Source organism: Hyperolius riggenbachi, chromosome 12 (genome assembly GCF_040937935.1).
Source record: "Hyperolius riggenbachi isolate aHypRig1 chromosome 12, aHypRig1.pri, whole genome shotgun sequence".
Lineage (NCBI taxonomy): Eukaryota > Metazoa > Chordata > Amphibia > Anura > Hyperoliidae > Hyperolius > Hyperolius riggenbachi.
Genome location: NC_090657.1, coordinates 196976337 through 197002832, shown reverse-complemented (window position 1 = coordinate 197002832; position 26496 = coordinate 196976337).

Sequence of the window (26496 nt, the reverse complement as noted above, 5' to 3'; positions counted from 1 at the left end):
TCGGACGAGTGGGGATTCGCCGGCATTGAGCTGCTGGCTCGATTCGATGCATAAAACGAGCCGTGTATTCCCGACATTAAAGATAAATGAGCAGAGAAGCTGCCACAATCTAAATAACACACACGGGAGTGTGCATAGAGGGGGCCTGGAGGGGGGCGTGCATCACAGACCCACAACACTAAAGAGTTGTCAGCCTTCCAGACACAGGGCGACAAGTCCGACAGGGGAAAGATAAGTTGATTTATTACAGAGATGGTGATAGCAGAAAGTGCTGCAGTAAGCCAGAGTACATTAGAATAGGTTTAGGAACTTGTAGGATGGTAGAAAACAGGATGAAATTTTTGTTACAGAGTCTCTTTAAGACACACCCCTGTCACACTTCCGCCACACCTTTAAGCATGCATACCACTAAGAATTCATAAACAAAAGTCATAGTTGCATAATTTAAAGCAACTGGTCCTTTTTATCATTATTAATAATAATTAAGAATAAAGATTAAAGTCAATTAGACACATTTTTCAATACAAAAATTAATATATTTACCTAGATCTGTACATCAGTCATAAAAGAGGAACAAACGAGAAATCAAGAGGGACAGAGAGATTGAGTTCACAAAGACAAGACAGACACAGACCCTGAACATTTATATTGCGCTCTTTTCCTGGCAGACTCCATGCACCAGAGCTGCATCCACTAGGGTACGCTCTATAGTCAGTAGCAGTGTTAGGAACTCTTGCCCAAGGTCTCCTCACTGAATAGGTGCTGGCTTACTGAGCAGGAAGAGCCCAGAAAGGAAACCAAGTCTCCTGTGTCAGAGGCAGAGCCCTTAACCTGTACACCATCTAGCACCATCCAGCAACTGGTGGATAGTGTACTGGAACTGTCCCTCCCAAAAAGGGACAGTTGGGAGCTATGAGCAAGATTGTAATTTTCTAAAAATGTAAACACTGTTGTGAAATCATTCTCATAGGGTGACACTGCTTTAGCACTTTGCCGATGATGAGCAAGCACAGTGCAATCACCACCAGTGTCAACAAGCCCTTATTGAGTACAAAAAAACCAAAACATATAGCGTATGCATCAGACTATCAACTTGTGGATGATTGCATCCACCAGCTTCAGAGAGATTCGGTTTGACCTTACAATTTTAAAGAAAAAGGTTTCTGCCATGGCTTGATTTGTGAATAGGATTGCTTACAGGGAAACGCAGCAAGTCACATGATCTGCAGTGCAATATGCGAGACAAAGTTCAGCCATCCAACTTTCTCGGCCAACAAACTATTCCAGCAATTCCTCTTGTGGCAAACGTTTTACGACAGCTCCATCAATAAACATTCCACAGAGTGTGCAGCGGAGATAGAGCCTCACTCTTCTGGAAACACATTTCAGCCATCTCAACCTTCCAGAAAGAATAAATAATAATGATAATAATAAATAATAATCATCCAGTTTCCGAGTGAGCGATGTCTACAGCAGCAGTGGGGTCCTAACTCAGAATCAGAATAATTTATTTCGCCGAGCATGACTGGGTTGTGCCCGGAATTGTTTTTGGCACAATACAGTACAATACATATAGCTCAGGTGGAAAAAAGGAAAAGATAGATAGATAGATAGATAGATAGATAGTGACATAGTTAGATAGCAGCAGACAGCTGATGCGACAAGTTAACATTGCATTGCAATACAATATACATCACGGCCCCAGTGTAACACTGATATGTCTGACAGTTAGTATTGTGGGCCGGTTGGTTCGGTTAACTGATCAGCCGTATCGCGGCTAGCCCCGCTGCTCATTGAGGCTTGCGTTGATATTAGTATGTGGAGAGAGTTTAGGAGGTTGACCGCCGAGGGGAAGAACGAGTTCCTGTGTCTCGTGGTCTTAGTGGAGATGGCCCGTAGCCTCCGGCCCAATGGCAGCAGGCTGAAGTAGCGGTGGCCTGGGTGTGACGGATCGTTGGCAATCCTCAGTGCCCTGCCTTTCAGCCTTTTGTTGTGTAGTAGCGCAAGTGAGGGGAGGTGCATCCAATGATCCTCTCCGCAATTTGTCCTTGTCGCTGGCGGTGGCGCCAGCATACCAGACCAGGATGGAAGAGCAGAGGATCGACTCGATGGTGGCGGAGTAGAAGTTGGTTAGAATTCCTTAAGTCATGCCAAACTTCCTCAGCTGGCGAAGGAAGAAGAGTCTCTGCTGTGCTTTCCGTTGGGTGGCAGTGATGTTGGGCTTCCAGCTGAGATCACTGGAGATGGTAGTACCCAGAAGCCGGGCGCAGGGCACTCTGGCTACCTCAGTGCCATTGATATAAATTGGAGGTGGGGTGGGGCGGATTTCCTGAAGTCAATGATTAGCTCCACGGTTTTTGCAGTGTTCAGCACCAGTCTATTCTCTTTTCTCCAGTTGCAGATTCTCTCCACCTGCTGGCGGTACCCCTGGATATCATCCTGGGTGATGAGGCCAACGATGGCCAACTCCAGATCAGGACATTATCAATTTGTCATCTATGCATCATCTGTTTATGATCAGATCTGGATGGAGAGCTCTGGGGCGGCCGTGGCCAGCAGTGTTCTGCACATGCTCAGTTCAGAAAGAATTGTAACCGTGCATGTGCACAATGCTCCTGTCCACAGTTGACTTGCACCAAGATTAAAACCAAACTGAATAAGTATATTTAATTAGTATACGGTATATAAAATTACTACAAAGTGTAATGGAAGAATTGGAAGGTATATACATAGATGGAATGCTTATGACAAATCTGTATGTGTCAAGGCGGTACTTGAGAGGATGCCACCCACAATAGGGGCACTAACTATTAATCACAAAGGGGTACATGCTATAAATATGTTGAGAAACACTGCCCAAGCAAACATTTTTAAGCCATCAGATTTGATAAAAAAAACAAAACAAAAAAAAACACTGAATTGAATGAAAATCTATATAAAAATGAAGACGATAACACCCCTCCCTCCTCCCCCCCTGGATTGACATTCAATAGTTTCCTTGGTCAAACATCGGGTGGCAATAATAGATCAAAATGGCTGGAGCACTAGGGGTGGGGTGCAGCCAGAGCAGTATCAATGTGGGGGTCCACTAGCCCCGTTATGAGTCCTGCACTAGAAAGCTTGCAGCTGCAGACTTGTGATGGATATTAGTTAAGATCTCCGCCAAGACCTGTCACATATCAAGTGGGACAAGGTGCTAAAGGAGCAATATCAGGTATATATTACTGTATGCCTGCCTTTACTTGTCAGTACACAAACACAGAAAGGATGGTACAGGGTACAGGGTGTTTAAGTGTATGGACAATTTATCTCATATGAAGAAGCAGTCATTCAAAAGGTTAAAGTGGACCTGAACTCTTGCACAGGGCAGAAGGAAAACATAGAGAAATGCACCCTGTATGTATTTAGAGAGTTTAGCCTGTCTAATTCCTCCTCATTTGTGTCTAATCACAAATTGTAATTTGATCTCCGTGTCACCTGACTGCCACGGATAAGCTCATTTGAAAGCACAGGATGTTAACAGTATGTCTGCTTCCATGAAAGCAGGAAGTAGAATCAGTGCAGACTTATTTCAGGATTTGTCTCAGCTGTAACAAAGACATTTTTTTTAAGGGCCAGTTCACACTAACACAACGGCCTTCCGTTCTGCGTCGTCACGTTTTGCTGCGCCGTGAGGGAACATGAAGACGTGGCGGTGGATCGACCCTAGAAGCCGGATGCGGCTTCTAGGGTCGCCTGAAACAATGGAGTAAATCGGGAACGGAATGCTGCGTTTGCACAATCGACGGTAATCGGCAGTAACCGCACGATGCTAAACGCTCTCATTTACTTGAATGGGAACGTTTAGCCGACGAGTCCAAGGTGCTTAGCGGTAATCATCGCCAAGCATCCGTGTGAACCAGCCCAAAAGGTTATTATGAGGTTGCGTATCTTTTAGAGCAGAGAGGAAGTCCTGAGTTCAGGTATGCTGTAACCCATCTATGTAAGCTCTTCATCAGCTATTCCCTACACTACACACTACTCTTCCCAGAGAGCTCTGTCTGTGCCCCACTCTGATTTTGGGCCAACAAGGTAGAATTAGCGCAGAGAGGAAGTTCTGAGTTCAGGTCTGCATTAAATCTGCCCATTCTACAATGTGCAGCCAGACAGTGCAGGAAGAGCTATGTGCATTCCCTGTAGGCAGCCCTGTGTGTGTCTCTGTGTCACCCCCACTGTGTGCTGTCCTGAGGACAATAGCTGAAAATCAGCCTTTCATATGGAAAGTCACTGGCATTCCCAGCTATTGCACAGAAGGAAGCTGCCAGGTACCATTCCGCACATTTATGCAGTAACCACTGGAATGTGCAGGCAAGGACCGACATCCATAGGCTTGTTAGGGCTCTTTCACACTAGAGGCAGCGGTAGAAAAGGCTAAAACGCTGCCTTTTGCTGTCAGCATTTTGGTGCCTTTTGAAAACGTCCTTTTTTATATTTCTTTTAAAAAGAAGTCAACAAGTAAGCTGTGAAACACTTTGCAAAAGTTGTAAAAAAGCTGAAGTTGGCCTTTTCCATTGACTATCTTTGAAACACGAACAGCCGATGTTGGCTGCAAACAGCTTTGAAAAAGCTCCGGGGAGCTTCAAAACGCAAAACACAAAAAAGCTGCTTTAGGTGTGAAAGGTGAAGTGAAAGTTTATGGACTTTTATTTTACCTTGGAAAACGCCAACTATGGCCGTGGCTGTAAAATGCAGAAAAAGGCCTCTAGTGTGAAAGAGCCCTTAGCGGGCAAGTGAGATTTGGGTAACAAAAATCTAATGTGTGTTATAAGAGTCACATTGTTCAGCTATCTGCTCATCAGGCCTGCTCTAGGCACAGACAGGTAAAAAGTGCACTGCTCAGGCTTTTAAGTAAAGACATAATTACAAATCATTCTCCGCATCACACCCCAGCAAAACTTTGATGGAGTTACCCCAGTATTCATTCCCCTCCCCCTGTGGTAAAGCCTCTGTGGCCAGAAGGCCCATCTTCCAGGAATCATAGTGTGAACATCACAACTCCCAACACCCATAACAGCACCTGTTCTAGAGTGCTGGTGCTTTGATGGAAGGTATGGATGGTAAGAAGTTGGAGCTCCTCACATCCCTGGTCCCCCCCTCCCCCCTTTCCGTGTGGATACAGGGGCTGCATCTCCTATAGCTACACCCTTGCTGACAGGCTGACAGCAGATCACAGATATGGGAATTCAGATCACAGATAGGCGAGCAATGCTGAAAAACTCAGGGATCTGTTTTATAAGCAGCGAGAGATCTCAATTTAATACCTAATTGACAGACATCGTTATACAAAAGATCAAGTTGAGCCACATCACCTCTTCATAAATGGCACTTTTATTTTTCTGTGTTAAAAATCCTAACTGACAGCTCACATTTTTGTACCAGCTTTACAAATAGACCCCCCAGTGGTGGGGGAACAGGACGGGTGGGGGGTTGTCTGAGGGGGAGGAATTTGGCATCAGGCGCAGCACTTCAGTGTACAAACTGCTGGTAACGAAAGAATTGTACCTCAGATCTCTTTGTCAAAGAATATAACCTCAAGCGTCACTCCAATCTGAATTCGCAAATACCTTCTGTTTTAAGAAGGCATAATTCTGTTTTGCAAAACATTTTAGTAGGGAGGCCTTTTGATCCTTTATGCTGGGAATACACGATTTTGTTTTTTTGCCAGATTTACTGTCCGATCGTTTTTTCATTCACTTCTATGAAAAAAATCGATCAGAAAAATGATCAAAATCAGATTGGACCTGTCAGAGCCTGTCAGATATCTATCGAGCCATCTATCTGCCAAAAATATTGTGTATTCCCAGCATTACACACTGCTAGGAGTTCTAGTTCGCCATGAGCTTGCTGGAAAATCTGCAAGAATAAGGCCGGTTTCACACTGCATATTGGCAATGCGGCAGCCTCACCGCCGCGCCAGAAATAGTTCTTCAGGGAATACCGCGTTACTAAGCGACATTTGGCCAAGCAGGAAGGGACGCTCACTTCCTGCCGGCCAAACAATGACGTGCGAGGAAGCGCATTGCAAAAATACGCTTCTGCACATGCACAACGTGTAAAACCTGCAGCGAGTATTCACACTGACACGCATGCCGTAGACTTGCATGACTACTGGTCCGACACAGATCGCTGCAGACGTAGTTTTGGAAGTGCGTAGGGGATGTTCCCCACAGGTTCTCATTGCCCTGCGGTAACAGTGCGGGAATTTGCCTCACCGTACCGCCAGTGTGAAAGAGCCCTAATCGTAATGCTTTATAATTACATCCCTGATCCGAGAGTCATTTGGGGTTCATTGCTCATATATGAATGTACTAGGCCACAGACAATCCAATTTTTCTGACTGACTAACATTTTAGAAACTTGACAAGTGAGTCACACGTGTTCAATTTTTCCACAATTATAAAAAATTTTTTTGAAAATGCTGAAACAACTGCTTGGGTCTATAGCTCAAAAATCTATCCTACACCATTTAATTCCCCCCCCCCCCCCCCCCAAAAAAAATGATCATAAAAATCAGCCACTCTCGATCAACTTATGTCAATAGAAACATGAAATTTGAACAGATTTCTTGATCAGATAATACAAAAAAAAAAAAAAAAACAACAACACTAGATTTTTCTGCACAACCAAACATTTATCGATATTTTTAATTGCATTGTGTGTGGCCACCTTTATACTAAACCAATCAAAAAATTCCAGTTAGAGAAAAAAAAATATTTGGAAAAAAAAAACTACCACAATAAAGCTGGCCATACACTTATAGATTTCCACCCTATGTTCCAAAACGATAGATTCCTTTCTGAAAAGAATAGATTCCTACCAGCAGGGAATCTATTGAAAATCAATGGAACTGCAGAGTTCCAAACAGTGCAAAGCTATAGGCCATCGTTCGGCCAATGCCCTTGTCCCGCCCCTGATTTTTTAAAATCAAATAAAAATTTCCATACTCACTATCAAAATCCAGGGCTGTAGAGTCAGAACAAAAATCATCTGACTCCAAAACTCCAACTCCTCAGTTTATGAAACCACTGACTCCGACTCCAGGTACCCAAATGTGCTCTGACTCCTTGACTCAGATTCTTTAGTCTAATCCTTGCTGTGGAGCATCCCTGCTCATCCCTGAGCAACAGATGAAATCCGAATGACTTTGATTCAGATTTCATCCTCCTAATTAATGCACCTGAGTGTGTGTTGGGAGGGGGGGGGGGATTAATCTTACCCAGAAGGCATCTTCTTTAACCCCTCCCAAAACATCTCCCACGCTGCGTTCGAAACAGCGTCACGTGACTGCAAACGCTTCCTCCTTCAACCCGGAAGGAGGCAGTGTTTGTAGTCACGTGACGCTGCTCGGAGCGCAGCTTGGGAGGCGCGATAGGAGGGGTTAAAGAAGACACCTGCTGGGTAAGATTAACCCCCCCCCCCAATCAACTCTAGGTGCCCAAAATTGCTCCGACTCCACAGCCCTGTCAAAATCGATCAAAAATCGATTAATTTGAGATTTTGGGGAATCAATTCCCAGCAGATGAATCAAATTGGCAAGGAATCGAATGAGACAATCAATGAGTGTATGAGCACCTTTAAAAGAGTAATTATTTTTATTGAGGGACAGTTAAGTGACAAGACAATATACTCTGCGAAAGATGTTGGTGCTATATAAATACTAAATAATAAAAATAACAGAAATGCTTTCTGTTATTTTTATTATTTAGTATTTATATAGCACCAACATCTTTCGCAGAGTATATTGTCTTGTCACTTAACTGTCCCTCAATAAAAATAATTACTCTTTTAAGCAGGGGCGTTGCTAGCCCCAAAGATCAGTGGCATGTGTCCCGGATCTATCCAGGGGTGCCCCGGATGTCCCCCAGGCAGAGTAGAGGCACCACAGCACCCAGCATGGCATTACAGCACCCAGCATGCCCCATAGAGGCACCATAGCACCCAGCATGGCACCATCGTACTCAGCATGGCACCATAGCACATGGCATGTGGGCATATTATGGTGCTGTGATGCCATGCTAGGTGCTGTGATGCCTTTATGGGGGCATGCAGGAAACTGTGGTTTTTCTATGGGGCATGCTGGGAGTTGTGGTTCCTCAATGGGAGGCCCATGGGAGCATGGGAGGGGGTTCACTAGAAGGCCAGGGAATGCTATGGGGGACTGGCAGCAGGCCAGCTCGCCCAGCAGAAAGCCAGACCAGCCAGCACAGAAGCCGGGTAACTCTGCCTAGTTATGTTTAAGTGACACTGCCTATTTATGTGATATGCTGCTTTCTTTTTTTAATTAAAGAGAACCTGAGGTGGGTTTTCCAAATCCTAATTGCATACAGAGGCTGGGTCTGTTGCTATATTATCTCCCGTCAGGAACCCCTGCGCTCTGCTATGCCCCCCAAAGTAAACCGCCGTGCTAGCGACACACAGCTGATTGGAGGGAAGGGACACAGGCAGAGAGCAGCGACATAAAGGAGGCGGGGGAGTGGTGAGAATGACAGTATACATGTAAACAGTCTGCTGGCGACACGTTGTGTGTCGCTAGCACTTTGTTTTACTTTGGGGGGCATAGCAGAGCACAGGGGGGGCTGGGGGGAGATAATATAGCAACAGAGGCTGGGCATTATATGCAGACCGAGCCACACCTCGGGTTCTCTTTAATGGAGAGAGGGGCTTCACCCAACATTTTGCTGGGCCGGCCTACTTAGACCGCTGTTAAGTTCATGTAAATTTGGCTCCACCCATGGTCACACCCACATTCTAGTGTATGCCCACACCCATTTTTCAGCTGAAGTGCGCAAAAGTGCCCCCCAGATCTCTTAGGATCCTAGCAACGCCCCTGCTTTTAAAGGAGTGATCCAAGCCATTAAAAAAAAAAAAAAAGATCCACTTACCTGGGGCTTCCTCCAGCCCGTGGCAGCCGCCTGCACAGTACCGTCCTGATGACATCGGAGAGACCACGTGACCTGCGCGGTGGAGCGCAGAAGAAGCCGACCCGGGAACCCGACCTGGGGAGGTCGGCTGTGCCAGCGGAGAAGACTGGGAGCCACCGGAGCTGTGGCGAGGGCACAGGACGGCTGCCACGGGCTGGAGGAAGCCCCAGGTAAGTGGATTTTTTTTTTTAATTAGCTTGGATGTATCCTGTAAGACAAGTATTCAAACTCAACTTAATCTATGAAAATCATCATCATTCTCTTCTGTATTCATAACAATGGCAAAGACCTGCAGTTAGGGCTGGTTCACACTGGGCGCTTTTGCAGTTCTTTTATGATCGCCGGTGATCAGCAAAGCGCTGATGCTAATGTATCCCTATGGATACATTCTCGCAGCAGCGTTTGTGATCAAATGCAAACGTGCTGCATGCAGCACTTTGGTGGCGATCGCGCTGTGATTCTCATTCTATTGAACGGGAATCACAAGCGCAAATCCCGGTAAAATGAGAGATTTTGCCTGCTGAATGGTGATCGCGGATGGGAACGCGATAGAGCGCCCAGTGTGATCTAGCCCTAAGACTTTCATTATCTAGTGTGTAAACGTGAAATACCACACTTGTACATATATTTGTAATACTTTGCATTTTACTTATTTGAAGCTAAAGCACAAAGCAGGGGGGCAAGCACTGGGGGCAGCTATACTACCTATATTGGGGGGGAGGCGCATCCTCACAAGAAGCCTAGACCCGGCCCTGCTGTGCATGAAGTCTTACCGCACCATGCAAAGAGTGTAATGCTGGGCATACACGGCTCGATTTTGGCGCTCGCTTCTCCCGCTCAATCGATTCCCTGCTCCATTCTCTTATCTTCTCTCGTTTTTCTTATCTTTTTCCACTGTGTTGAATGCGGAATCGAGTGGGGAAACGATCGGGCGGGAGATCGGACTTGGCGGAAATGATCTATCGAACCATGTAAATGACTCAGAATCGAGACGTGTATTCCCAGCATTATACATTGCATGTAATGTATTGCATGTTGCTCCACTCATCATGCAGTAAGACTTTATGTACAGTATTCTGCTTGGTGCAGTGTGTTGCATGCACTCTATTGTTCCCGTGATTAACCTCCCCGGCGTTTCATTGGCACAAGATTGTTGTACTAAAAGAGGTACAATTCTTTTAAGCGTTTTTTCCTCTTGTAAGCCTTTTTGCGGACCACTTGCAAGTTGCCATCTTGCAAGCTGTCCACAAGCATGCATACAATACAAAAAAAACACATATTTTTTCTTTTACTTGAGGGCTCTTACACAGTGGGACGTTGCGTTGCACGGTTGCAGGGGACGTTATGGTTGCATAACGTTCCCCTAACGCAACGCATGGTGGTGCTAAAGGTGGACGCTACATAGAGCCGCGTTATGCGGCTCTTGGTGCGCCGTTTTTGTTCGATAGAACCGCCAATGATTCATATGAATCATTGCTAGCAGGCAGAGAACCGAGAATGATTCATATGAATCATTGCTAACAGGCAGAGGATGATTCATATGAATCATTGCTAGCAGGCAGAGAACCGGCAATGATTCATATGAATCATTGCTAGCAGGCAGAGAATCGGCAATGATTCATATGAATCATTCCTAGCAGGCAGAGAACTGAGAATGATTCATATGAATCATTGCTAGCAGGCAGAGAACCGAGAATGATTCATATGAATCATTGCTAGCAGGCAGAGAACCGAGAATGATTCATATGAATCATTGCTAGCAGGCAGAGAATGATTTATATGAATCATTGCTAGCAGGCAGAGAACCGTTAATGATTCATATGAATCATTGCTAGCAGGCAGAGAACCGGCAATGATTCATATGAATCATTGCTAGCAGCCAGAGAATGATTCATATGAATCATTGCTGGCAGGAAGAGAAGGCATTGCAGTGCAGTGAATATTAATTAGCCATGTGGCTAGGCAAAATAGCAGACTCTCCCCTCCTCCTCTCCTGCACACAAAAAACAATAAAACAACATTACTGAGCATGTGCAAACAGTCTAACGCGATGTATAACGCACAGCATTCTACACTTTCATAGAACGTGCAGCGTTAGAATGTAAAGCAACGTGGGCACTGTGAACAGCCCATTGATTTTTCATTACTGTGAGTTGGGCTGCGTTACAGGCTGCACTAACGTGCGCCTGTAACGTCCCATTGTGAAAGCAGCCTTAAAGAGAATCTGTATTGTTAAAATCGCACAAAAGTAAACATACCAGTGCGTTAGGGGACATCTCCTATTACCCTCTGTCACAATTTCGCCGCTCCTCGCCGCATTAAAAGTGGTTAAAAACAGTTTTAAAAAGTTTGTTTATAAACAAACAAAATGGCCACCAAAACAGGAAGTAGGTTGATGTACAGTATGTCCACACATAGAAAATACATCCATACACAAGCAGGCTGTATACACCCTTCCTTTTGAATCTCAAGAGATCATTTGTGTGTTTCTTTCCCCCTTCTGCTCTCATGCACTGAAGTTTCAGGCTGCTCTTTTCTTCCTACAAACAGCTTTGCCCTTGTCTGTAATTACTCAGTATGTGAAAGCCCAGCCAGCTCAGAGGATGATTTATCCAGCTTGTAAAAGATAAGAGAGAAGCTGCCCTAATCTAAATAATACACAGGCAGTGTGCACAGAGGGGCCTGGAAGGGGGAGTTCATAGCAGAACCACAACACTGAAGAACTTGGCAGCCTTCCAGACACAGGCCGACAAGTCTGACAGGGGAAAGATACATTGATTTATTACAGAGACTGTTATAGTAGAAAGTGCTGCAGTGAGCCAGAACACATTAGAATAGCTTTTGGAACTTGTAGGATGATAAAAAACAGGATGCAATTTTTGTTACAGAGTCTCTTTAGGCTTCTTGCACTCCAAGACGTTGCATTAGGTGGCACGTTAAGGTCGCATAACGTGCACCTAACACAACGTATGGTGCTGCAAGAGCCGACGGTAGAGTGAGCCGCGTTAGGCGGCTCGAGTCCTATGTCTCCCAGAGTGGCGCTGATTGGCCAGCGGGACCACGTGATGCGGAGCGAGACACTCCGAATCACGTGGTCCCGCCGGCCAATCAGCGCCCGCCAGTGCAGTGAATATTAAGTAGCCATGTGCGCGGCTACTGTAGCTGGCTCTCCCCGCCTCCTCTCCGCCCCCCACTGCGCATGTGCAAACAGTCTAACGCGGCTATAGCCGCTCCAACGCCGTAGCATGCTGCACTTTGCACAGAACGTGCAGCGTTACATGTAACGCAACGTGGGCTGTGTGAACAGCCCACTTGTGTTACATTGCTGTGCGTTGGGGGAGCGTTACAGGCGCACTAACGTGCGCCTGTAACGTCTTGGTGTGTAAGCAGCCTTAATGTAAAAGATTTAATGTAGAAGATAATGGGCAGTAGTGCTGCCCATAGCATTTTTTATACCCTTTTTTAATATTTGATCCAGTAAAGACGCTTGTATTGTATCCAATAAAAAAAAAAAAGTAAAAAAAATAGAATTTTCCGCCTGATGTTATAACATGGCATACGCCCCACACCAGGGTGCTCATGCAGCGTCATCACAGGGACACACCAGGGGACATGTGATTACCAAGGAACAGGAAGCAACGAAGGAGGAAAAATGGAGATTGCTAGGAAAAAAAAATTGACTGGAAAGAGGCCACCCAACCATCGCTATAGTCCAGTATGACCCAGGCTGCACCAATTGCAAGCCATGCATTTTCTATGAAGATTCTGTACTGCAGAATTTAATGATGCTTCCTACATGGAATGATCTATCTATCTAGAAGCTTATGGGTAAATGTGCCTATACACTTATTGATTTTCCCAATGAACTCCCAGCAGATTTGATTGCTGTGATCAAATCCACCAGAAATCTATACCCCAAAATATCAGATCAATCGAGATTATCGTTCTGACAGCACGCTGAACGAGTGTGGGTCAGGAGCGACGGACAATTGGCAGTCAATAGCGTTGCCCTGCTGGAATCTATTGAAAATTTGCTCTGCAATATATGAGCAGAACGGATACTGCTCAGAGAGAAATCGATTGTTTGCTACCATTGGACAAAAATCTGTGTGTGTATGGCTCCTCTTATGCTGCACAGTGTTTTAGCTAACCTTATGTCCCTGCTGTGCCTCGTTTGAAAGGAAAGCCCCAATTTTTTTTTACCCATAATCCTGTGTCTCTTTGCTCCTTCATTGTCCCAATTTCAGATGTTATGAATACATGTATTATCATGTAACTACTACCAGTGTTTACACTTTATATGTCTCCTCTACATTGCTGCCTTGCTCATCTCCAAGCGCTGTATATTGCTCTAACATAGTTTTGTGGATAAATTAAAACATTACTTTCATTCATGAAATGGAGTTGTGTTCTCTGCCTAAACAGATCTGCAATCACACTGTTCCTCTTTCCCATTTCAAAACACTGGGAAGTTCGCAGCTGAGCAGTTTCCAGAGGAAGAGGAGCAACTTGGCCCATCAGTTCCCCTCCCCCCTAATCTACTCAGACAGCGACAATAGCAGCAACAGGAACTAAAACTGAGTACACAGTACTGAAAGGTACAAATGTCTTGTCTGTAAACTGCACCCTGACGTTTACATATAGTAGATTGCAGCAAATGATTCAGGATACCAAATTTTACGTTAATTATCCTGGTTACAGCATCAGAAACATTTCGAATATCTATATAAATTGCTGTATATTGTTATTTAACCCTACCCTCCCAGTGTTGTTTAGCCTAGAGTCAGACTGTGATGTTGCAAAGCCTTCTCCTCCTAGAGCATTCTGGGAAACATGTGCAAAAGTACTGTCAAAATTATTCTGGGTATTTTCTTTGCTTGCAGCCAGTGATGGGCTCACGAGTAGTTACAAGTCCCTAAGGACTCGAATACGTGATTTAAATGAGGCTTAATTACTTCAACTGAGCGGCTGGGTGACAAGGGGTTAGCTACCCATAAGTTTGTCATCCTCCCTGCGCTTCAAGCCGGAAGGAGGAAATGTGCAGTGGTGAGGCTTGCAACGCATCCAATAGGACGCGTGCAAGCTGTTTGGAGCGCAGGGAGGACGGACTTATGAGTAACTAACCCCTTGTCACCCAATCACACAGCTGAGGCAATTAAGCCTCCTTTAAATCCCATATTCCAGTCCATAAGGTACATACACACGTCGGATTTTTCCAAATGACCGGTCGTTTGACTGACTGCTAAGCTGATCCGTCAAAACTAGTCTTATCAGCCTGAACGACCGATCGTACACACGCCCGATTTGACGTCCAAAACGACCGGACGGTCAAACGTCCAAACAACCGGTCGTTTGGAAAAATCCGATGTGTGTACGAGCCTTTAAGGACTACTCGTAAGCCCATGGCTGCTTGCTGGTGGCTTAAAAGACATTTTATTGATGAGGTGTGAAAAGATCACCTAGGAGAAAAGTTAGGAGAAAAAGTGAATGAAATAAGGGTCCATATGCAATTAATTTTCTTCTCATGCGTTTTCTCCTGGGTGATATTTTCACAACTTGTCAATATAATGCCTTTTAAGCCACCAGCAAGCAAGAAAAAAAAATCAAAATAAATTTGATAGTACCTTTTTCACCAACTCTTGGGTACTTTTTCAATTGTAAAATGCTGAAAAGTGAGTTAAAAGAGAAGATGAAAGTTAATAGTGAAGCACTGAAGGTACTCACCTTTTATGTTCATATGCACGCTTGGGAGTTGTCTACAACTTTTATGAGTAGATATTTAACATTTAATGTCGCTTATCTGTAATCCGGTTTACCTTCTTATACTGAAAATCTTATTTTAAATAAAGAAGAATGAAAGTTATCTCCTTGGCCCTAGACCATCCACAACTAACTTTCTCCTGAGTTAGGGCTCATTCACACTAGGAATCGCAAAACGCTAGCGATTACCGCTAGCGTTTTGCGAGCGTAATTTTTCCACGATAAATGCAAAAAAAAAAAAAAGTACTGGACAAATTAGCATTTTGGGTGCGATTGCGATTAGCGGTTCTTTACATGCTAAACACAATCACTTTAGAATCGATGACAAACAGCTGCAGGTAATGCGTTTGCAATTAATGATCATCGCAAAACTCCTGCGATCGTGGCAGTGAGAATACTGCCATAGATTAGAACTAGCGGTTTTTAAAAACAATAGCGGTTAGCAGAAATCGCGCGATTCCCGCTTAGGTGTGAACGGGGCCGGAGGAGATCATTTTCATGTTCTCTTTAAAAACTTTTTTAGTATTTCACGGCTGAAAAGTTCCCAAAAGTTGGTGAAAAGTACTATTACATTTTGTGAGTATTTTCTTGCTTGCTAATGGTTTAAAAGGCATTTTATAACAAGGCATGAAAAATTCACCTAGAAGAAAACTCAGGAGAAAAGTGAATTGCATATGGGCCCTGGTGTGATTTCTGCTCACTTCGGGGGGGAAAAAAAAACTTCCAGCAGTGATGCACCTGCCAGCAGTAAAGGTGTCACCACCTATGAATTCAGGTACATGGCAAAATGTGTGTTTCCTGCCTGACTGTGATGGCTGACAAAGAAAAAAAAAATTAAAAATAAGAGATTCATTTTATATAAACATTGTCAGTGTTGTCTATTCACTAGAGAGCTGAACAATGACAATAGGCTAATCCACACAACCGAGGAGGGATGTGAGAGCAGACAGGTAGAGAGACACTGGCAGCTACTCCCTTCAACTGAAGTGAGAAGAATATGGAGGCTGCCATATTTATTTCCTTTTAACCTCCTAACGACTGTGTCAGGCCAACGGGAGTGACCCCGGCGGCAGCCCCAGGACCACCTAATGCCGATTGGCGTCAGGTCCTGGAGCCCTGTATTGCGGGTGATTGCCCGGTATTACTGTATAATACACGGTTTGCAAACAATGTGTATTATACAGGCTTCCTCCTCATCTGGTGGTCACAGTGCCCTCAGATCGACCACCAGAGAGGACGGCAGCCCTGGACAGTAAGATCACCGCACATTCTGCTCAGTGCCCAAAGCGATTGCCCGCAGATCACCCCTCACTAGCCCCTGTCACTGTGTTTGGGCGTCTGACTGAGGTCTGATTGACATCTGGTCGCCTGTCATCAGCTCTGATTGAGGTCTGATTGGCATCTGATTGAGGTCTAAGTGACAGCTGATCGTCTGTGCACTGTTGATTGACATCTGGTTGCCTGTTTTCACTGTGATTGGCATCTGATCGTCTCTGATTGTCGTGATTGACTGTTGTTTACATTGTTTGGCATCTGAAAGCTGCAGTGTGATTGACATTTGATCGCCTGTAATCATCTCTGAATGGCATCTGATTGAGGTCTGATTGACATCTGATCGTCTGTGCACTGTTGATTGACATCTGATCGCCTGTTATTTCACTCTGATTGATTTTGATTGCCCGCCGATCACCACCGATTGACTGTTTTTTACATTCTTTGGCATCTGACAGCTGCAGTGATTGACATCTGACTGTCTGTAATCAGCTCTGATTGGTGTCTGATTGACATCTGATTGTCTGTGCACTGTTGAAAAGTCAGAGCTGCCTCAAACTGCGCAAATTCACTTTTTTTGTACCATCGCTTTAACTTTTATCCAAACCAATAAATACACTTATTGGATTTTTTTAATCAAAGACATGTAGCACAATACATTTGGACAAAAACTTGTAGACATTATTTACTTTATTTGAAAAATGTTACCACACAAATTTAAAAATATTTTTTTTTACAAAATTCCTGTCTTTTTTGATGAATATAGTAAAAATTAAAAATCGCAGCAGCAATCAAATAGCACCAAAAGAAAGCTGTGTTAGTGACAAGAAAAGGAGGTAAAAGTTTGGATGGTAAGTTGTATGACCGAGCAATAAACCGTTAAAGCTGCAGTGGTCTGAATTGTAAAAAATAGCCTGGTCTTTAGGGGGGTTTAAGACTGTGGTAAACAATTTCTGGCTGTCCTGCTGATCTATTTGGTCACACTAGTGTCTGAATAATGCTGGGTACACACGTTATGTTTTTTTGTGCGATTTTGCCACCCGATTGTTTTTTTCGGCAAGATTCCGCGCTCGATTTGCTTATCTTCATTTGTTTTCCTTTATCTTTTTCCATTCACCGCTATGAGAACTCGAGCACGGACACAACCAAGCGCAATATCGGACATGACGCATTTTATCTATCTGATCCATCTATCGCACGGAAAATCGTACCGTGTGTACCCAGCAGGCTTGCTCAAATCCGAATTCGGGAGATACCCGGATAGTTCTATCCGGATATCTCCCAGTAAAGCTGTGTGTGTGTGGGGGTAATCTTACCTGTATGACGTCTTCTTCGGTCCGTCTCTGGCGCTTCCCACGATGCGGTCCAAGCGCCGCATGCGCCGGTCACGTGACTACAAACTCTTCCGCCTTCTGGGTTGAAGGAGGAAGTGTTTGTAGTCACGTGACCGGCGCATGCGGCGCTTGGACCGCATCGTGGGAGGCGCCAGGGACGGACCGAAGAAGACGTCATACAGGTAAGATTACCCCCACACACACACAGCTTTACTGGGAGATATCCAGATAGAACTATCCGGGTATCTCCCGAATTCGGATTTGAGCAAGCCTGGTATCCAGCATAACACCAGAAACAAGCATGCAGCTAATCCTGTCAGATCTGACAATAATGTCAGAAACACCTGCTCTGCTGCATGCTTGTTCAGGGTCTATGGGTAACAGTATTAGAGGCAGAGGATCAGCCAGATAGCTGCTTGCTTAAAAGGAAATACATATGGCAGCCTCTATATACTTTTGCTTCAGTTGTCCTTTAATGCACCAGGGCTTTTATAACTCAGCACATAATGTGGAACTGACAAGCACAAGTAAGATAATCTGCTATCAAGCAGTGTGATTTTTCCCACCTTCTACAAAGGTTTGGGGCAGTTGGCTTCTTTCTCAGCAGTCACAGGACAGGTAGAGGAATTTGCATATGAAGAAGGAGAATAGAGTTTGCATTGTAGCTGTTCTGTGTGAGTCACACAATGCAGGCATCTGACAGCAGATGTGTGTGAGGACAATAGGAAACAGGATGCCTGTTGTACAGAACATTATACAGGCTGCACTGTGCCTACTGATCACATGGGACTTAGCTGGATCCTGGCCGAGGGACGACGTATGCAGCATCCACTGACATCATCACTCCGACAGGTGGAGCAGCATGGAAGAAAAGACACTCTACTTCAACCAGGAATCTCACTTACATTTCTCACTTACAGGCTGTGTGTCAAAAGAACAGATTCACCATTTTATTAAAGGGGAACTGAAGAGAGAGGTATATGGAGGCTGTCATGTTTATTTCCTTTTAATCAATACCAGTTGCCTGGCAGCCCTGCTGGTCTATTTCTCTGCAGTAGTATCTGATTAAAACCAGAAACAAGCATGCAGCTAGTCTTGTCAGATCAGACTTATAAGTCTGAACCACTGAAACACCTGATCTGCTGCATTCTTGTTCAGGGGCTATGGATAATAGTATTAGAGTCAGAGGATCAGCAGGGCTGCCAGGCAACTGGTATTGTCTAAAAGGAAATAAACATGACAGCCTCCATATACCTCTCTCTTCAGTTCCCCTTTAAAAGGTGCATTAATGTCTATCAGAGTCTTTTGTGCATTATATGATTAAAGCAGATCAATGCCGTTAATTGTATTACACATGAATCAATGGTACAATATGAGTGGGGGCTTTTTATAGCACTGACATCTTCTGCAGCACTTTACAGAGTACATAGTCATGTCATTGACTGTCCTCAGAGGAGCTAACAATCTAATCCCTACCAAAGCCATACTATTTATTTTATTTATTGTGTTTATAAAGCGCCAACATATTACGCAGTGCTGGGCATTCGTTAAGGTTGCAGACAATATTTAGGGGTGACATAAAGCAATGCAAACCAGATCACGCAGCACAGTAGGAGTACAAGGTAAGTCCTAGCATATTAGTATTATTAATATTATATATTTATACAGAACTGACATCTTCTGCAGCACTTTACAGAGTACATAGGCCTCTTTCACACCAGGACGTTGCGTTAGAGGGGACGTTAAGGTCGCATAACGTGCCCCTAACGCAACGCATGGTGGTGCGGGAGAGGACGTTAGAGTGAGCCGCGTTAGGCGGCTCTATCCGCATAAGGTCTACCAGAGTGGCGCCGATTGGCCGGCGGGACCTCGTGATGTGGAGTGACACACTCTGCATCACGTGGGCCCGCCGGCCAATCAGCAGCCGCCAGTGCAGTGCATATTAAGTAGCCATGTGCGCGGCTACTGTAGCGGCATCTCCCCGCCTCCTCTCGCCCCCACTGAGCATGTGCAAACAGTCTAAAACGGCTTAAACCACTTATGGACCAGGGGATTTTCTTCTGATCGGTGCTGCGTGGACTCTACAGCCCGCAGCACCGATCAGGAAATAGCCAGGACGATCAGACTTCCCCCCCCCCCTTTTTTCCCACTAGGGGGGATGTCCTGCTGGGGGGTCTGATCGCTGCCGGCTTGCTGCGCTTTGCGGTGCGGGGGGCTCTTCAAAGCCCCCCTCCGCAGCGTTTTCTGTGCTCCCTCCCTCTCCCTCCCTACCTCTTCCTCCGTGTATTACGCAGAATGGATATCCGTCCTGCGCATTGTGGGATAGGCTTCAGCCTATCATATGCCGGCGATCGCCGATCTGCCTTATGGCGCTGCTGCGCAGCATCGCCGTATGATGTAAACAGCGGACATTTCTTCCCCGCGTGTTTATATTACGTGTGCGAGCCGCGATTGGTGGCTCGCACACTGTTCATGGAGACACCCTCCGTGAACTGGCATGGAAAGGCCGCTCATTCGAGCTGCCGTTTCCATGCTATACCACTAACGACCCGCCGACGCCTATCGGCGTTAGCTGGTCGTTAAGTGGTTAAGCCGCTCAGAACGCACAGTACGCTTCACTTTGCCCGAACGTGCAGCGTTACTGTGTAGCGCAACGTGGGCAGTGTGAGCAGTCTCATTGACTTTGTAGTGCTGTGCGGTGGGCTGCGTTACAGGCTGCACTAACATGCGCCTGTAACGTCCTGGTGTGAAACAGCCCATAGTCATGTCATTGACTGTCCTCAGAGGAGCTCCTAATTGAATCCCTACCATAATCATACTATTTATTTATTGGGTTTATAAAGCGCCAACATATTACGCAGTGCTGGGCATTCGTTAAGGTTGCAGACAATATTTAGGGGTATCATAAAGCAATGCAAACCAGATCACACAGCACATTAGGAGTACAAGGTAATGCTTAGTCAGTCACTGGATGGGAGCATGGAGATTAGGCAAGTCGAGCTCACTTAGATCCATACGATGGGTGTATAGTAATGGAGGTGCATGAACAGGTAGGAGACACAAGAAAAAGGACCATGCCTGAAGGCTTACAATCTAGAGGGAGAGGTAAGGACACAAAAGGCAGGGGACCAGAGTTCAGCTGCGAGTTTAGAGCAGAAGTAGTGGGGTGAGGGGAGGGGGAGGGAATTGGACAGAGTAAAAAGGTGCATTTTGAGGGCCTTCTTGAAGATCTTGAAGGAAGGGACAACCCTAATGGGGGGGGGGGGGGGTAGAGAGTTCCATATTGTTGGAGCAGCTCTTGAGAAGTCCCACAGGCGTGCATGGAACTGGGTGATGCAGGGAGCGGTCTGGCGAAGTTCATTGGAGCAGTGGAGTGAGCGGCTAGGTGTGTACCTGTAAGATTGGAAATGTAGGTTGGGCAGGTTTTGTGGACAATGACAGCATATTATTATGTATTTATACAACACTGACATCTTCTGCAGCACTTTACAGAGTACATAGTCATGTCACTTATTGTCCTCACAGGAGCTCACAATCTAATTCCTACCATAGTCTAATGTCATTATTATTATGTACTGTATTTATACAGCACTGTCATCTTCTTCAGCACATTACAGAGTACACAGTCATGTCACTGACTGTCCTCAGAGGAGCTCACAGTTGAATCCCTACCATACACATACACACGCTCAACAAAAGTCTTTTCAATGCAGGATTATCAAACAACTTGAAGAAGTTGGACAACTATGATAAGGGCTATATAGTGATGGCTTGACAACTGGATCAGATCATCATCAAAGCAGCAGGTTTTGTTTAGCATTCTTGGTATGTTCCCATCAAGTGGTTCAGGGAAGAAAACTCTGTGACCCGGCCTCCCTGTTCCCCAAATGTCATTACATTGAAGCATCTGTGAGAAGTACTGGACAAACAAGTCCAATCCACATAGAGAACACCTCGCAACTAACAGGGCTTTATAGATCTGCTGCCAATTACTACAAGACACCTTCATGGGTCTTGCAGAGTCAGAGCTGTTGTGTTGGCAGCACAACGGGGACCGTCACAACAATAAGCAGGTGGCCGTCATGTTTTGGCTGACCAGCGTAAAATACAATAATAACAATAATGAAATCTGTTGTTGGATACGCAGAGCACACTTTCACATGTGTGCCAGAAAGTCACACGCTCCTGTCACAGCGTGATGAACAAGCGCTCGCCAGGGAAGTTGTTTGCCTGCGATCTGCTGGAGGGAAAGCATTAATAAGGGCGGTTGGATGTGTGCTGCACAGATAGCAACAGAAAGAGGGAAGCACATTCTTACAAGCAGGGAGGGGGGAGGGATATGTGATCTCACATGCATATATACTGATCAAAGGGAACTTTGCAAGCACAAGATCTTCCTGGGTTTACTCTAACCACAAAGAGCAGCTTTGTTCCACACGCAGGAGAAACAAAGCGACATGTACTGCTACTATGATGGTGAAGGCATTTATAACACGATTATGATTTTAGTGTGAAGCCAGTGACAGGGGGCTGCTGCTTCCATTGAAGGGGGCTTCCATACAGTAGGACTGTCCATGTGACAGCCATGTGCTCTCACTTCCTGCCCAGTACAGAAGAAAGGAGAACACAGGGACTTGTTATCTTCACACAGAGCTCACACTGATCCCATCGCCTGTCACTGGTTAAGAACCGGGTATAGTGCACGGTTGTGGATGACAGCAGATAGCCATACACGCCGGGAGACGGTACTAACCAGATGTTTGCCAATATTCTCAACAGCAGCAGGCTTATCAAAATGGCCTTTAAAAAGTATTATGTGTAAATATTCCCTAGTCAATGAACGAGACAGGGACTGTAGGTTTGTTCTCAACCTGAATCTGTTCATAAGTCAAAACACTGTGCCATCTTTACCCCCTGTACCTTCTCTGTGCCTCCAGCGTCACCCTCTATGACACTTCAGTTCCCCCGTGCCCTCAGTGTCCCCTCTGTGCCACCTCAGCCCACCCACTGTGTCACCTCTGTCCCCTCAGCATCCCCCTCTGTGCCACCTTTGCCTCCACTGTGTCCCTCTGTGCTACCTCTGCCCCCTCCCTTGCACCCCCCGCCATTGTACCTCCTTCTGTCCTAGTGATGATTGCTTTTGCAAAATTTAAAGAGAAATTCCAACCAAAAATTGAACTTTATCCCAATCAGTAGCTGATACCCCCTTTTACTTGAGAAATCTATTATTTTTCACAAACAGACCATCAGGGGGCACTGTGTGACTGATATTGTGGTGAAGCCCCTCCCACAAGTAACCCCTCCCACAAGAAAAGTTCCAACTTTTGTGGAAAAATAGCTGTTTACAGCTGTTTCCAACTGCCAAAAATCATGCAGCAACTACATCACCTGCCAACAGTAAAATGTTCACTGGAGTTCCTCTTTAACATAAACATTGCAATTTTATGTTAATTACAATTTTGAAATTGAATTGATTTCACAAAATCCATGCAAGCGTCCAGAGTGTCCCAGCGATGGGTAACAGGTTTGCTTTAAAATGTATAAAATGTGTATGCAGTACTCTGAGATCGCTATATAGTATAGTGTACCACAGCAAAATGTCGTTTTATCGCGTTTAAAAACCATTTTTCCTTTTATTTATTTTGTAAATCGGTTGTCTCAAAAACCACAAGGTCTTTTTCACTAAAGTTTTTGACTTGTTCCCATTTTTGGGCAGTTTGTATTGGCGAGTCTTGCGAACACCCGACAAAGGAATCATCAGGCATTATTATACTAAATGTGATTTACTTACCTGGGGCTTTCTCCAGCCCCTCGCAGTTTTCTGTCCCACGCTGACAGCTCGGTTCACAGCCGCCGGCCCAGGGTGTCCCACACAGTGCAGAGGTCAACCTCAAGGTCGTCCTTTCTGCGCCTAGGTGAAGCGCCGCTGTCAATCTAGCCCACGTTGCCCGTGGCACACTGCGTAGGACACAGTAGTTCCTTGAGGTTGTCCTCTGCACTGTGTGGGGCCCCCTGGCCGGCGGCTGCGAGCGGAGATGTCAGCGTGGTACAGACAGCTGCGAGAGGCTGGAGGAAGCTCCAGGTAAGTAAATCAGATTTACTATAATAATGCCTGATGATTCCTTTAGGCTACTTGCACACCAAGACGTTGCCTTAGGTGCTACATTAAGGTCGCATAATGTGTACCTAACGCAAGGCCTGGTGCTCTTCGATTTGGACGTCAGAGTGAGCCGCGTTGTGCAGCTCACTCTGGCGTCCGTGATGCGTACTCTTGGACGCATGCGGCATCACGTGGTCCCGCCGGCCAATCGCCGCACAGAGCGGCAGCACCAGGAAGTAAACACTGCACGTCACAACGTGCAGTGCATATTAATTAGCCATGTGCCTGGCTGCTCTCCGCTCCTCCCCAACATGACTGAGCATGTGCAAACAGTCTAATGCGGCTTAAGCCGCTGTAACGCTATGGTATGCTGCACTTTCGGCAGAACGTGCAGCTATACATGTAACGCAACGTGGGCTGTGTGAACAGCCCACTTGTGTTACATTGCTGTGCGTTGGGGGAGCGTTACAGGCTGCACTAACGTGCACCTGTAACGTCTTAGTGTGTAAGCAGCCTTAAAGAGACACTGAAGCGAGACTAAATCTCGCTTCAGGTCTTATACATAGGCTAAACGGGGGTCCCTTCACCCCCAACCCACCCCCCGCAAAAGATGGTCGGCAAGTTGGTCGTGGGGATTGTCTTCCTGGAGGCAGGGCTAACGGCTGCAGCCCTGCCTCCAGTCGCGTCTATCAGACGCGCATCGCCGCCTCTCCCCCGCCCCTCTCAGTGAAGGAAGACTGAGAGGGGCGGGGGAGAGGCGGAGATACGCGTCTGACAGACGCGCATGGGGCAGGGCTGCGGCGGTTAGCCCTGCCCCAACCAGGAAGCGCTCCCCCGCTGCACGGAAGGGGTTTGGGGGGACAGGGACCCCCGTTAAGCCGCGCTATAGCGGCGTTTTAGCAGGGGCACGCATGCCCCTGCTAGCTATGAGGTCTGAAGCGAGATCTATTCTCGCTTCAGACTCTCTTTAAGTTGGGTGTTCACAAGTCAAGAACTACCAGTACTTCTACTTCAGTGAGGTTAAAAAGGTGTGAACAAAAATGCAATGTCACACAGAAAAACCAAACAGGACTGATCTGATTTCCCATCATTTTTCTGATCGGTTTTGTATAGAAATGATCGTAAAATCAATCTGAAAAACGGAAATCATATTGGACCTGCAGGAAATTATCGATTCAACTGTCAATCTGACGGTAAATTGCATGGTGTGTACCAGGCATAAATTTCTTTCTCAACAAGGTAAACTTGGCCTGACATCCGTTTGAGGGCTTATTCAGTGGGACGTTGCGTTGTAATGCGATGTTAAAGTCCCAACGCAGCATTATGCAAAAACGGAAAACCGTTCTGAAAAACGCTAGATCAGAGCGGTTTTCCAGGCGTTTTTGTTACAGAAGCTGTTCAGTAACAGCTTTACTGTAACAATATATGAAATCTGCTACACAAAACGCTCCAAAAACGCTACGTATGTTTAGAAAACCTCTCTAAACATGCCTAGAATCGCTCTGAAAATCTGCACCTTTAGGCCTCTCTGTTGATAGGCAGTGAAATTCCTCTCAAACTCTGAGGGCTGGAACCCACAGGAGCGCTTTTGGCAGCGTTTTGGCAGCACTGCGATACGCTAGCAGTTTGCCAAAACGCTGGGCTAATGTTAATGGATGTTGCAACTTCCACAGGAGCTTTTGCATTTCCCAGAAACGCAAACGCAGGACCTGCAGCATTTTGGCAGCGTTAACGCTTCAATGTAAAGTATTGAAACGCTAGCAAAAACGCTCAGCAAAACCTAAACTGAGCGGTTTTGCTAGCGTTTTGCGGTTCAGCACACTGTAACAAAATTAAAAATAATTCACAGGACCAATCAGGATAAAAATGCAAAACGCAAAACGCTACACAACCGCTGGGCAAAAAAATACAATGTTGCAAAACACGACCAAAAACACGCATGAATCCGCTTGCAAACCGCTCAGACAAAACGCTAGCGGTTGCGTTTTGCGTTTGCTGATGTCAGTGGGTTCCAGGCCTCACAGCTGCCTGGTAACTACTTGATGCTGCCTGGTAACTGCTCACTGCTGCCTGTTAACTGCTTGCTGAGCACACAGTTCAACAGTCCTTAGGGCCAGTACACACTGCTGCGATAGCGCTGCGTTTTTAAAATCGCATACGATTTTTAAATTACAAAGCCTTCATGAACATAGAAAAATCGCATCGCACCAGTGTGTAAGGTCTTCATGATTTTCATGATTTTTCAAAAGACCTTGCAATTAAATAATGCATGTGATTTTAAAAGCGCAGAGCAAGCGCAGAAGTGTGTAAGGCACTTAGGCCTCTTTTCCATGGATAGTTGAACTGTGTGCTCAGCAAGCAGTTACTAGACAGCAGCAAGCAGTTGTGAGAGTTTGAGAGGCATTTCACTGCCTATAAACAGTCTGTGGAAAAGACACCTGAAGTGAGAAGGATATGGGGGCTGCCATTTCATTTTAAACAAGAATACCAGTTGCCTGCTGACCTTTAATGCATCAGTAGTGTCTGAATCACATACTAGTCAAACATCTGATCTGCATGTTTGTACAGGGCCTACGGATAAAAACATTAGAGGCAGCAGGTCAGCCAGGCAATCTGCATTGTTTAGAAATAAATAAATATGGCAGCTTCCATATCCCTAGGCCTCTTTTCCACATACTGTTGAGCTGTGTGCTCAGCAAGCAGTTACCAGGCAGAAAGCAGTTGTGACAGTTTGAGAAGCATTTCACTGCCTATCAACAGTCCATGGAAAAGAGGCCTCACTTCAGTTGTACATTAACCACTTCACCACTGAGGGGTTTTACCCCCTGAGCACCAGAGCAATTTTCACCTTTCAGCGCTCCTTCCATTCATTAGTCTATAACTTTATCATTACTTATCACAATTAAATGAACTATATCTTGTTTTTTCCGTCACCAATTAGGCTTTCTTTAGGTGGGACATTATGCCAAAAATTATTTTATTCTAAATGTGTTTTAATGGGAAAATAGGGAAAAAAATAATTATTTTTCAGTTTTCGGCCATTATAGTTTTTAAATAATGCATTCTACTG